Genomic DNA, 13,819 nt, shown 5'->3' on the forward strand with positions numbered 1-13,819 from the left:
GACGAGTACGTAATTTTTAATTCTAATTAGTATCAGTACTTTGAATTCAGTGCAAGTGTTGTCACCTGGCCCAGAGCAGGGACAATAAAAAGATAAGAAAGAGTAATAGAAAGAGAATTAAACAATTAACAAATTTATTTAAAAAGAAAAAAGAAGAGAAATGAAACAAATCATTCATGGTGCGTAACGTAAAATAGTAAATACAGTGGTGATTAATTTCTTAAAATCGAGGCCTCGGTTATCAATAATAATTAAAACTACAAGTAACAAACGCGTTTTACCTCAGTTCAACTCCGTCGTTCGCGTAGCGCGCTACCGTACACGAATTGAGGCGAAAGAATAAACTTTTTTATCTTATCCGTACCGTAAACAGTGCACGAACAAACATACGGAGTGTATTTTCGTTAATTATTATTTATGTTTCCGTGTGAGGCTACTTCTGTAAACAGGTACGTATAAATATTTAGTGCGCTCTATTTAGAGAAGTTTAGTAGAACTTTAAGTATGAACACGTTGGTTTATTTTGAAATAAATACTTACTATGAAAAAAAAATTGTGTCATATCGTAATATGAATGTCTATGTATGTTTGTATAACTGTGCCTCTGCACGCTTTAAAACCGCCGAACTGATTTTGATGAAGTTTGGTGTCATGTTACATTGAGTCCCGGGAAAGGCTCTATTATAAATTTGAGTGCGTGTTTTACTGTATGTGATCATTTATAAATAAATAAAAATAAAAATTATTATAATAGAATTTATAAATGTAAAAATATTTACGTTTCCCGCGCTATCGATAAGTTTCGTTGCGAACGAGGCTGCGGTCTATGGTCTCTATTATAATCTGAAAAGTACGTTTGTCTCTCTGTTATCATTTATCTCTGTACAGTTTAACCGCTGCAAAAAAATTAATGGTTAGGAGCTGGTATTTTGAATCCCCGGAAAAGACAAAAGTTTTTCTGACGGTAAGGGAACATTAGAACAATTATTTTGCTTAGAGATATCGTCCAAACTTTGTGTTAACCTGTGGCTATAATTTACGAAGCTTGGGTATGTTATCTTAAAATTCTATTTATCTTGTATTTTTGAAAATTCTGTATGAAATATATTTAGAACCTGAGCTGATAGAAAATTTTTTAGAAACATAATATCTTATATCTTTAAACCGAGCAATTCTTGTATATAATTGGAATCTCGGAATCGGCTTCAACGATTTTGCATGAAATTTAGTATATAGGGGGTTTCGGGGGCGATAAATCGATCTAGCTAGGAATAATTTTTAGAAAATTTCATTTTATTCGTGTTTTATCGAATACCGAGCAAAGCTCGGCCAATTACCTAGTTTTTATGATCAGGGCACAAAGCTCTTACAGATACAGACTTTTTCAGGCAACATTTTTTCAATTTTGTTGGTCTGTGTTATTTACATAGGAGGAATCGAAATACGATTTCACTGTTTAGATCCGGACCGGCTCGAAGCTAATTTTAGTTAAAATAGCAGAGTGGCCATTTAGCCAAGACTTTTTCGTTATCGCTTCGTTATAGAATCGCCGCCGCGCCGGTCAAAATGTATGGAAATGACGCGTTCGTTAATAATATGACGTTGACGTTCGACTCGTGTTATGTCAATTCCATACATTTTCATATGATTTTCGACATCTAAAATAGCTCTATTTTAGATGTCTAAAGCATGTCTAAAGTGTCAAAAACCGTTGAAATCGAAAATAGAAATCGATATCAGTTTCGGGAGTAAGGCACCTGTTAACAAGACAGTAAACGATTGTTATAACAGCAGAAGCAATTAAGTGTAATTGTTCCAAAGGGCCGCTTGTATTTGACTTATCTACTTCAGTATTTCACCCCTGAATTCCTACGATATTTAACCTTATAGCGTTGTCATAAGGGTTGTGTGACAGGTAATATAACTCTAAATGGGGAAAATACAGGGGTGCAAATAATAACTTTGTTCTACTTCCTGGAAAATTCCACTCATATTTCCACCATTTTCACCAAGCTTTATGGCGACTTAATACCTCGATCGTGGGAATCGCGGACACAATAGATTTTCAATTGTTAGGCGACAGCCGGCATTCAAATACAACGAAAATTTAGCTATACTCGAGTAAGCACTGTAAACTGTTCGGGCCATTTTATTATTCGAAGAGTACTGAGTATGGCTTAGCTTTTTGATGGCCGGGGGCCATCTTGATTTGTCAGAAACGTTGTCGTGCTACCTCTAACGTGAAAACATTGCAGTAATAATATATACGTAGGTAAAGTATAAAGTTAAACGATAATTATTGTACTGTTATCATACTCGTATCAATGAAACAAACATTTTAAAATTTAATTAGTTTGTACAGCAAATAAAACTTTTCTCGAGCAAATAGTATTCTGTCTACTCTCAGCTGATATCATAGACATAGATCAAAATAGATACCGCACGTTGCTCCATTTGTATGAATACGAGCGTGCCACTTTTTTCCTACCTACTATGACGTACCTTACCACGATATTACAATACTTACGACTATAGTCCTTCCATAGTCCCAGTTATCCAGTCCACTAGCACCTCACCCCCATAGCCCGGTATCATTTCCAATATCCATTCCCTGTAATAGTCCTGCATTGGCCGCTGGCTCTCCTTGGTCATATCACTCGTACTCCCATAGTGCGGACAGGAGAGTCGCCGGCCAGTGTCACATTACATTTAGATTAAAACTGTGTAACATGCCTCTACGTGTTGGCTTCGGCCCCACGCATGCCTTCCAAAGGTCCGGGATTTAATTGCCCGTGAGCAAGGAATGCCTTACACAAACATAATAATAATAATATCTATGGACGCTTCACACCACGTCAGTCTGGCCCCGTGCTAAGTACCTGATGGACTCAAATCTTTTAATTAATTACTCGTAAATTGTTTTGTTTACAGCTTTGTCAAATTTCTGGAACAATTTATTAAGGACGACTACAACTAATAACATTATACAGCGGACGAATTTGACAATCATTTTGATGTTACACAATCCAAGTCAAGTGTTTCCAGGAAACCGCTTTTCACTGCCGCTTAATGTTCAGACTTTAAACAATTTGTTTAAAGTCTGAACACGAAATATTATATAGAGAAAAGTTTTTTGTCTATACTTCTGGACCAATTTTAATGCAATTTGGCAGAGACGCTAAGTACCACAGGAAAGGACATAAGTAGGATATTTTTAATGTAGGGAAAATTTACCATTACAGCGGGATACTGATTTGAAAAGCTAAGGGAAACTTCTAGTTAACAATATGTAGCTGACTGAATCTGAAAATCTTAGAGTTTAAACTACTCAAAAAGCGTTTAAACTTTTAAGACATTTATACTGAAAGAGAATCGAAACCATATCGAAACTTGAGCGACAAATTAACTTTATCAAAAACGTCCAAGCTCGGCAAAATAATTTACTTGATAGAGTTATGTAGAGTAGTCCCTAGATAGGCAGCCAGTAGACAGTAGCATGAATAAACCATTAGTGATTAGATAAAATGGTGGAAAATGACTAATTCCACATCAGCAAGTCCTATTAAGCCATGCTTAGTTTACTGTGTTGAAAGTAGGTACCGTCGAGGAAATTAGGAGATAATCCGTAAAAATATAATTAACCTGTCGATCGTGGAAAAACGAGACACAATAGAATTTATATTGTGTCTTAGTCACCAGTGATCGTATGAGGACCGATGAATTAATAGTGAAAGTGCTGTTCGTCACCTTTTCGCATAAGCCGCCAAACTGATTGTTTTACGTATACGACTTTGAATTCTGTCAAAAGATGTAATGCTACAAAAATAAATAGTTTTACTCCAAATCGAGCAATAACCACCGTGTGGACCGCAAAACTGACGGCTCGAAGGCTGGCTCCTATGGAATTAAATATGACAAATATGTAATTTCCTTCGATTCGGAGTAAAACCATCGAGCAAAACCGTATGTGAGTATGATGAGCGTTAGATTATATATAGAAAAATTTTTTTTCATTAGTTTCGGGATCTAGTCTAAATATAAGTGAATTTTAAAGTTTGTTAGTCTCGCTTAAACTCTAGAGCGGCTGAAACGATTTGGCTAATTTTAGTCTTGAAATATTTGTGTAAGTTCAGGGAAGGTCTGTATTAGCAGGAAAGTGATACGAAGTTCACCGGGTCATCTAGGTTCGTATATTTGCTAAAGATCGCCCAATGGTCGAAATTCGACCTTAATTATCTTCTTTTGGCTCCCCGTTTAAAGTATTGACTATTTCAGATTTAATAAAAAAAAACAATCCATTTTTAATTTGACAACATACTTCAACCATAAACAAAAGAGTATAATATTCGTATGTATAGACTTGTCATTGAAAAATATGGAAGTGTGCACTTTTTAGTGTGTGTAATGTTTTATTTGTAAAAAAAATGTATGATAAAAGCATAATTTCAAAATAATATTAGCTCGATGCGCTCCTTCGCCATATAAACTATAACTATGCAAAATTTCATTCACCTACGTTACCGCATTTTTCGTCAAAAGTGATACAAATTTTTTCTCTCGCGGATTAATGTAATATGATGATGATTGGGGCTACAGCTGGGCCCTGTTTTTAGTTGGACAGTTTTTGTATTACACAGACAATCTAACATACAGTAAAGTTTCAACTGAATCAATAACGTGTATTATGTTGTTTTTTTTTTTATTATTATAAAATTGTGGCCGTCTATAGACTGTTCGTCCATATCCTTTTTTTGTTATTTTATTATTTAGATTTTTCGCACCAAGGATAATTGAAATAATATTATGAATTTTAATTAATTGTGGTCCATCACGCCATGGACACTTTTTTCTTAGATTTTATGCTGCTCCACCCTTTGCCTTTAGATGTTGTGACATTGGCTTGGTGGAGAGGGGTCACTCAAGCTGGGTGGAGTTTCTAGGGTGTTAAAGAGATATCGTTCTGTGTCGAATCTACCCGCCATGTGGCTTAGGACTTTATCGTTCCTGTCTTTTATAGCCATTTTTATGTTATAATCTGTATTATCTTGTTGGGTTTTACCCGTTTGCGGCGAACCCGAAAGGAAGAGTTATGTCCCGGGATTATAAATAATATGATACTTCGTACTAATACTTTAACTGCCGCATTATGAGACGAACATTAATAACAAAAATGTATGAAATGGAGATTTTGACATCCCCATAACATTCATTATCAGATTATTCTGTCAATCTCCTTAGTAAAGGAGATTGACAGAGCTCCTTATTAAATCATCTGTCTCTTAAGTGCAGTCGTAAATGTTTGCTTATTTTTGGAAGCATTTTAGAGGTATCATTAGATAATTTTTTGTGAAGTAAAATATTATTACGAAACAAAAATGATTGTCAAAAATGTGAAAATATGTATGCTTATTAGTAATAAGTGATACAATATTTTTAAGTTACGTAACCTTGATAATCTACATTAGGTCGATTCTCGATTTTATTTTGAGGCTGCTCAGCACTTATTTCCTCCGACTGTACGGTATGTCAGCGCGAATTGAGCTCCCGGCTTAATATATTTTAATTTATGTATTACTTGTGTAGCTGAATTAATGCATTTCAACTTATTTTAGAACGACTAACTTTGCCGCGGTGTAACAAAAGAGAGTTAAATGTCTAAACTTAAGGGGCGACTAACCCTAAAGTGTAACTTTTATAAACGAATTTTTGAGCAACGGAGTTGCGGGCGCAATCTAGTCTTTATATATAAAACTCAAAGGTGACTGACTGACATGGTGATCAACGCACAGCCCAAACCACTGATCGGGCTGAAATTTGGCATGCAGGTAGATATTATAACGTAGGCATCCGCTAAGAAAGGATTTTGATCAATTCCACCTCCAAGGGTTTAAAATAGGGGATGAAAGTTTGTATATAATAAATACTTCTTATCGCGAGCGAAGCAGCGGACAAAAGCTCGTAGTTAATAAAATAAAAAATAATTACTCTATTAAAATTACATTTTTTAAATGTCCTACCTACCATCAAGAAATATTTAACCCTACATAAGACTAAGAAATAAAATCCTTTCTCTTGTAAAAAAGTTAGTTTATAAGGTAGTTTATATTTTCTAATTTTCCTCTGCCTACAACAACCTCGTTATAAAAGTGTCTAGTGAATAGGCGTTAAGCTTATTATTAGGGGAGATTATGAATATTTCTGAAGTAAACATTTTAATCTAAAATAAGCTGAAGGAAAATAATTTTAAAATAATTTTTCAATCAGGTCACGGTAAGCTTTTTTAAACTTTTTAACTTACTTAAAAAAATCGCCCAAGAACGAGTGGTCTCGCGCACGATATGTTCGCGAGACCACTCGTTCTTGGGCGATTTTTTTAAGTAAGTTAAAAAGTTTAAAAAAGCTTACCGTGACCTGATTGAAAAATTATTTTAAAATTATTTTCCTTCAGCTTATTTTAGATTAAAATGTTTACAAAGCGTAATTAATAGTCAAAAATGTATTTTTTTATGGGAACCCCCTTAATTAATTAATTTAATTTTTAATATATTTTTAATTATTAAAGTACTTATTTAAAATAAATCTATATATATAAAACTCAAAGGTGACTGACTGATTGACAAAGTGATCTATCAACGCACAGCCCAAACCACTGGACAGATCGGGCTGAAATTTGGCATGCAGGTAGATGTTATGACGTAGGCATCCGCTAAGAAAGGATTTTGATAAATTCAAACCCCAAGGGGTTCAAATAGGGGATGAAAGTTTGTATATAATAATACTTCTTAACGCGAGCGAAGCCGCAGGCAAAAGCTCGTAATATTATATAAATAAACTTTAATTTGGCAAAATAGGACCCTATTCTACAAATACAATGTGAATTACAAAACGCAATAAAAAAATTGCGCGCGAGCAATGTGTACGGTGAGAGGACGGCGAGATATCTAATACCGCGCTTATTAAATCAATTACCACCTGAATTAATAACTGCCATAACTCCTTCTAACATAAAAAATAAATTAAAATCTTACTTTCTTTCGGAACATTGATATTAATTTTCAAAATATTATGTAATACTATTGGAATGCACTCATCTTACTTCTAAAAATTTCGTACAGAGACGTAAACTGATAACTTGTACTACGTCATTAAACCTACGTGGTTTTTCTGTTAGTACTAAATATATATTTTTTTTCATCTTGTTGTATTAATAAATAAATAAATAAATAAATAAAATTACAATAAAACACTAAATTAACTAGTTGTATAATATTGAATAATTTGTAAACATTCCAACAGCCTACGCCATCATATTATATCGACCAAAAAATGCCAAAAAGGCGTTTGTTGTGTTGGAGCCCCTTAAATAATAGTTCATTAGCGAGGATCTTGAGATACAGCCTGCAGACGGACGGACTGATAACGCGAGGTCTTAATAGTAGGGTCTTGTTTTTACCTTTGGGTACGAAATCCACTGCGACAGTGTACTCGTAACTGTACAGAACTGTTGATTATTAGATACATAATATAATCAATCATGATTCATGAATGATCGAACCAATCGCAAAAACTCAATCCGTTAAAGAAGTGAGCACACTGAGACGGGCCGTGCCGGGGCTCAGCGTGCCGGGGCGCATCGCAAAAATCCGCCTCTATACAATTTGTATGAAAGCGGATGCGCGTATCGCACACTGTGCCGGGGCGCCACGGCGCGCATTTTTGCTCGGTGGATTTCCGTCAATGCGACACGGCCCGACATGACCCGCTGCGCCCCGGCAACAGCGTGCAAGCAAGCGGCGCGCGGATGTGATGAAATGCGGCTCGGCAAGCCTCGGCTCAAAATCCGTCAATGCATTACGCGCCGACCCGCCCCGGCACGCCCCGGCACAGTGAGCGTTAAAATCCGTCAATGCGATGCGACCCGACCCGGCAATAGTGTGCTATAGCGCATTTTGCGCTGCGCTGCGCCCCGACCCGCCCCGGCACGCGCCGACAAAGTGTGCGCGAAACTTTTGGGCGGAAATTTTAATTGCCTTTTTTAGGCTTTTTTATTAAAATAACACAAATCACAGTTTGAAAATAAATTGGATAATTTATTGGATATTATAAATTTTAAACATAAAAATGTAAATCCATACATTTTTAAGTTTAATTTCACCAGAATACTGTAGCGAATTAACTATAACTATTTTTAAACAGCCTATGCTGTCCCACTGTTCGGCAAAGGCCTCCTCCAAAGTCTTCTAATCATCTCAATCCAAAGCAGCCGTAGCCAACCTAGCTCGTATTTGTCTAGCTCAGGGTTTCTCAAAGTGGGGTACGCAAACCCCTAGGGGTTCGCCATTCCACAGCAGGGAGTCATTATTAGAAATGTCCATAGATGAAACCCTTAAAGCTGATTTCAAAAGGATTTCATTAGTTACTAAGGGCTTCGCTGTCACCTCTAAATTTTAACAGGAGTTCGTGGAGCCGAAAGTTTGAGAAACTCTGGTCTAGCTCATTGCACCATCTTTTTCGAGGTTGGCAACGGCGGCGTCGTCCATCATCAGGTACCCAGTCTGTGGTGATCTTTGCCCAGCGGTCAGGATGCATGCGGCTTGTATGGCCCGCCCAGTCCCATTTTAGCTTATTTATATTATAATATTATAATTACAGTAATGTTTTCACGATCGACGGCAGCACCAGCATAGACTTAAACAAAAAGTTTTGTTCGACGTTTGACAACGTTTCTATCAATATTCTAATATGCCGTGTGCAACATATTGGATTTGGGTCGGATTATTTTTAGTGATCGAAGGATTATTTACTGTATGTGCTAGTAAAGCGCCCTCTGCTCCGACTTTTACGCTATATTCCCTATTCTTGTTAACTTTATTTAAAGGCTATAGTCTATACCTACTTGCAGATCAGCCCCAGATTTATAAATAGGTCGTTATAGGCCGCGGCCTAGGTGCGGTCTATAACGATGCGGTCCATAGAAACCGTACATATTACGTACATGGGGCGGCGGAAATAGCCATACGTGGCCTACTCTCATAAAAATATAAATTCGGTACTGCTGCAGATATAAAAAAATATCTTTTATTCATAATATATTAATAGGCTATTATAAACCAAGTATTCGTATTGAATATTTTATATTTCAGTGGTTTTAATGCACATTATCGACAAAGGCACACATTGAACGCAATAAAATATTATATCATAAGAATAAACTGGAAATAATCAGAGTAACGAACCGTAGAAACAGAGAGGTTATAAATAATATTCCCGTAACATTTTCTGTTGATATTATGTTAACAAAGACAGATGTCCGATTCCCGTAGAGTTCTCCAATAAAACTTTATTATTAGTAGGCGCTCGGTTTTCCGGATTTTAGTTTTTAATGGTACCTAAAGGATAAAAATGCGGTGTCCCGTTTGTACCCGATTGCGTCCCCTTTAGGTTAGCCGTTAGACAAACAGACGGACATACAGATATTAAAGTCTTAGTAATAGGGCCCCGTTTTAACCCTTAAGGTATGGAACCCTAAAAACCAAATAAAATGAATATTTATGGGAGCCCACACAATAAATATTTTAATATTTCTTGGCCTTTATTTGCTCTAAATCAATCATGATTCGATCGATATGGTGTCATTACAACATGCAACAGGAAGGCACTTGGAAAATTTATTTAAAAATAGTTAAATATATATTTGCTCCTTAATAACAATAAAAAAAGTTGGTATAATATTTTCAATCTGTAATGGCACGGAATCCTTCGTGTGTTCGCGAATGACTCGAACTTGACCGTATTTTTTATATTTTATTGATGAGTCGTGAAGTGTACCTCGTTTTCTTGCTGTATCATCATTCATTATGATTCATGATCATCATCATCATTTGTAGCTTATATTATTACTATCCCTTATAATAACTAGCCCCTAATATTTGCTGTCCGGATAATCGAGCGTCTCTATTTTTAAAAATAGACCATCTACTTAACATTCATAAAGCAGAATCTATACTGGCCAGATTCTGTGTGGGCGCCCCATGGGCGTCCTTACAGTTCGCGCTCCATACAAATGGATAAACAAAAAAAAATATATAAAACAGCCACATCGGAGGGTATTACTAAAATCTTGATTATAGATGATAAACCGTAGCTAAGTATATTTTGATTTACAGTCTATTAGCGTTTTCGGTACCTGGAACTGCCTCGGGGCTATTATACTATGTCGGGGCAGGACAAGCCGAATTATTTATTTATTTATTAAATAAGGGGGTAAACGAGCAAACGGGTCACCTGATGGTAAGCAATTACCGTCGCCCATGGACACTCGCAACATCAGAAGAGCTGCAGGTGCGTTGCCGGCCTTTTAAGAGGGAATACGCTCTTTTCTTGAAGGTTTGCAGGTCGTATAGGTCCGGAAATACTGCCGGTGGTGCGGTATGGATACGGAAATAGCTGAACAAAACCGGAGATCCACGAAGCACTTAGACTTAGTACTAGCAGAGTAGACAGAATGATAGAGTATGCCGACTTAGAACTAATGTTGAAATTTTTAAATTTGACGTATTATGACGAAAATCGTCGCTAGGCTACGAATAATAAATAGTCGCTAGGGTTGTTAACTTGTCACCTACGAATTTAAAACTATGATATATTCGCTGGACGTGTTCCTCTTTGGTCGTATTGTTGTTTGTGTTTTGGCACATGCGATTAAAATTGTCAGAATCCAATTTTGAAATCTTTATTTTAAATATTTAAAAATAAATGATATCAGCCAGCGCGAGGCACATTCCGTTCATAATCCTAGTGAAACCCGACGAATTTGACAGATATTGAAACCTGTCCGTCTCTTTGCAGTCGAACTACTGGTAGTTATGTCTTTTGTGGTACTAGTGCAATACGTAGTTAATGTTCTTAATTTCGTATCCGTTGCCCCGGGGGAGTTCTATATGCCGAAAAGACTAGAAGACTCTAGATTTTCATTACACTTTGCTGCTTTCTTATTGATTTTTTTTTTCTAAAATTGTAATCTGGAACTAATTTTATCAAAATCAATCTAGTATTCGTATTATAATCGTAGTCCAATCAGTGCAAATATCCTTACTAATATTATAATTTGAAAGCTTGGATGTTTGTTAAGCTTTCACGCAAAAACTTCTTGACGAACCGTCAATCAATCATATTTATTTGCTCAAAACTACGAATAATATAGTTTTTATTATTCGTAGGCTCAAAAACATGGTTACATGGGTTGTTAGTTGCTACATGACATAACATGACAGTCCGGCATGTTTTGCTATGAAAATAGCGTGCATCAGGGAGACGCCATGCCGACTGTATGTGCGCCGCAGACTCGATCACATAAAAAGTGTGCCGTCTGCGATCTCCCTTAAAAACATAGTTTTGATCTTATTATTGTTTAGATAGTCTCAAGCGGTCATAATAAAACTTTGTACATATATACTCTTGGAGGTACTTACCAGAAGTAACATATCGATACTTTCTTATTAAAAAATATATTTATTGTGAAAAAAAAATGTTGCTGTGGACGCGGACGAAGTCGCGGGCAACAGCTAGTATAATAATCCAACGTTTGGCTTTCCCAGATATATTGTCTGGTGTTTTTAGGGTTCCGTACCTCAAAAGGAAAAAACGGAACCCTTATAGGATCACTTTGTTGTCCGTCTGTCCGTCCGTCCGTCTGTCAAGACCCTTTTTCTCAGGAACGCGTGGAGGTATGAAGCTGAAATTTATATCAATTACTCAGGTCTACTGTCCCTTGAAGCTGTGAAAAAATCAAACTTCTAAGCCAACGCAATCAAAAGATACAGCCGTTTATGCCGCAAATTTTCGACACTTGCAAGGGAATCAAAACCTACAGGGTGCTTCCCGTGAACTCAGAATCTTGAAATTTGGTACGAAGCAACGTCTTATAGCATAGATAAAGGAAAAATTACGAAAACCATAAATTTTACGGAACCCTCAGTGCGCGAGTCCGACTCGCACTTGGCCGGTTTTTTTTATTTGCTCTACAATATTTTAACCCCTTGGGGGTAGAATTGATCAAAATCCTTTCTTAGCGGATGCCTACGTCATAACAGCTACCTGCATGCCAAATTTCAGCCCAATCCGTCCACGGCTTTGGCTGTGCGTTGATAGATTACCATGTCAGTCAGTAACCTTTGAGTTTTATATATTTAGATAATCTGTGTCTATAGACGAGTACTACAAAATAATTACGTCCACGCCACGCCGCGACGACACTGCGCTGTCGCGACGTGCACGCCGCGCAATCGCTGCGTGTGCGCTGCGCAGTCGCGTCGCTTTCAAATCGCTCGCTAATCGCCAGTGTGATAAGGCACTTAGGCTCTAGCTAGAGTAAAAAAAAACATTAAGGTCTCTTTGACGCAGTCGGGTAAAAAATGAATGTACCTTAGTTTATAATAAAGCCGTAACGTGTTTCATTTCATGTTGATGTCAGTTTTATCTCTGGTCATTACCGTCTTTATGTACAGCTAATTAGAACGTGCCTGGATTTACTGGATATAATATATAAATACAAAAATCTTTATTCACCATGATAATTTTACAAACATTTTAACAAATAACGATCCCCCAAACTAGGCGAGGCCTGTCCTATGGGGGAGTTTAATTGAGTACAGTAAGTATTGAGGCTAGAACAACAGAAACATAAAGAGAACAATTTTTTATATAACTAGACGTTTTCAGTATGTAAGCAAGGAACTCTGAAGAAACCGTGCATTTTCCCGCAAAAATAGCATAATATGTTCTGCCCCGTGGTCTACTCTATGTCTGTGCTAAATTTCATAAAAATCCCTCCATTAGTTCCTGAAATTTGAGCGTGCAAAAAATTAATCTTGCCCGCTTTTTCCACATTTTCATCATTTTTTTCCAATTAATTTCTTCTATTGGTCGAACCGCGGTGTTGTATATAGCCTTCCTTGATAAATGGACTTTCCAACACAAAATTAATTTTTCAATTCAAATCCGCAGTATTTCCTCAGATTAGCGAGTAAAAATAAACAAACCCTTTTTAACAAGTAGTCTAAAATATTATACGTGGGAGAGCCATGCTTCGGCACGAATGGGCTGGCTCGACCGGATAAATACCACTGAGAGTTTTCTGTGAGAACTCACAGAAAATCGGCGTGAAACAGCGCTTGCGCTGTGTGAGTGAGTTTACCGGAGGCCCAATCCCCTAACCCCTACCCTATTCCCTTCCCTACCCTCAACTATTCCCTTCCCTTCCCTTCCCTACCCTCCCCTATTACCCTATTCCTCTTAAAAGGTCGGCAACGCACTTGCAGCTCTTCTGATGCTGCGAGTGTCCATGGGCGATGGAAGTTGCTTCCCATCTGGTGACCCGTTTGCTCGTTTGCCCCCTTATTTCATAAAAAAAAAATAGTTTTCGTGGTATTATAATAAGTAATAACTCACGAACATTAAAGATAATGTTTTTAAATTAAATAATCGAATATAAATTAATTTCCATTATCATAAATAATCCACTAAACATTTGACATTTTATCTGCTTTTAGTATTTTGTCTGGCTTTTGACGTCGGCGCCTATTTATCTTAATTAATAATTTAATCTACTATTACATTTATTTTCCTAGAGACGTGTTAACTTAAAATATTTAATACAAGATACCGAATATTAGATTCGGCTCCCAAAGTTATCCATAAGAAGAAAGTGTGTATGTCTGTTACCTCTTCACGCCCAAACAGCTGTACGGATTTTGCTGAAATTTGGTATGGAGGAGAGAGAGAGAAATATGATAAGTACTTTTTTCCTGGATAAATGTAC

General features: G+C 36.7%; 1 protein-coding gene across 1 annotated transcript in view; it reads left to right on the forward strand.

Annotated features, from left to right (window-relative positions):
- The first annotated feature begins 303 nt into the window (after nt 1-303).
- LOC121737272 (G-protein coupled receptor dmsr-1-like) overlaps nt 304-13,819 on the forward strand; it is a 49,806-nt gene continuing 36,290 nt past the window's right edge. Inside the window, exon 1 of the mRNA XM_042128896.1 lies at nt 304-449. The gene's annotated coding sequence lies outside the window, so the exon portion shown is untranslated. The remainder of the gene's footprint in view (nt 450-13,819) is intronic.

This window comes from Aricia agestis, chromosome 20 (assembly GCF_905147365.1).
Source record: "Aricia agestis chromosome 20, ilAriAges1.1, whole genome shotgun sequence".
NCBI classification, from domain to species: Eukaryota; Metazoa; Arthropoda; class Insecta; order Lepidoptera; family Lycaenidae; genus Aricia; species Aricia agestis.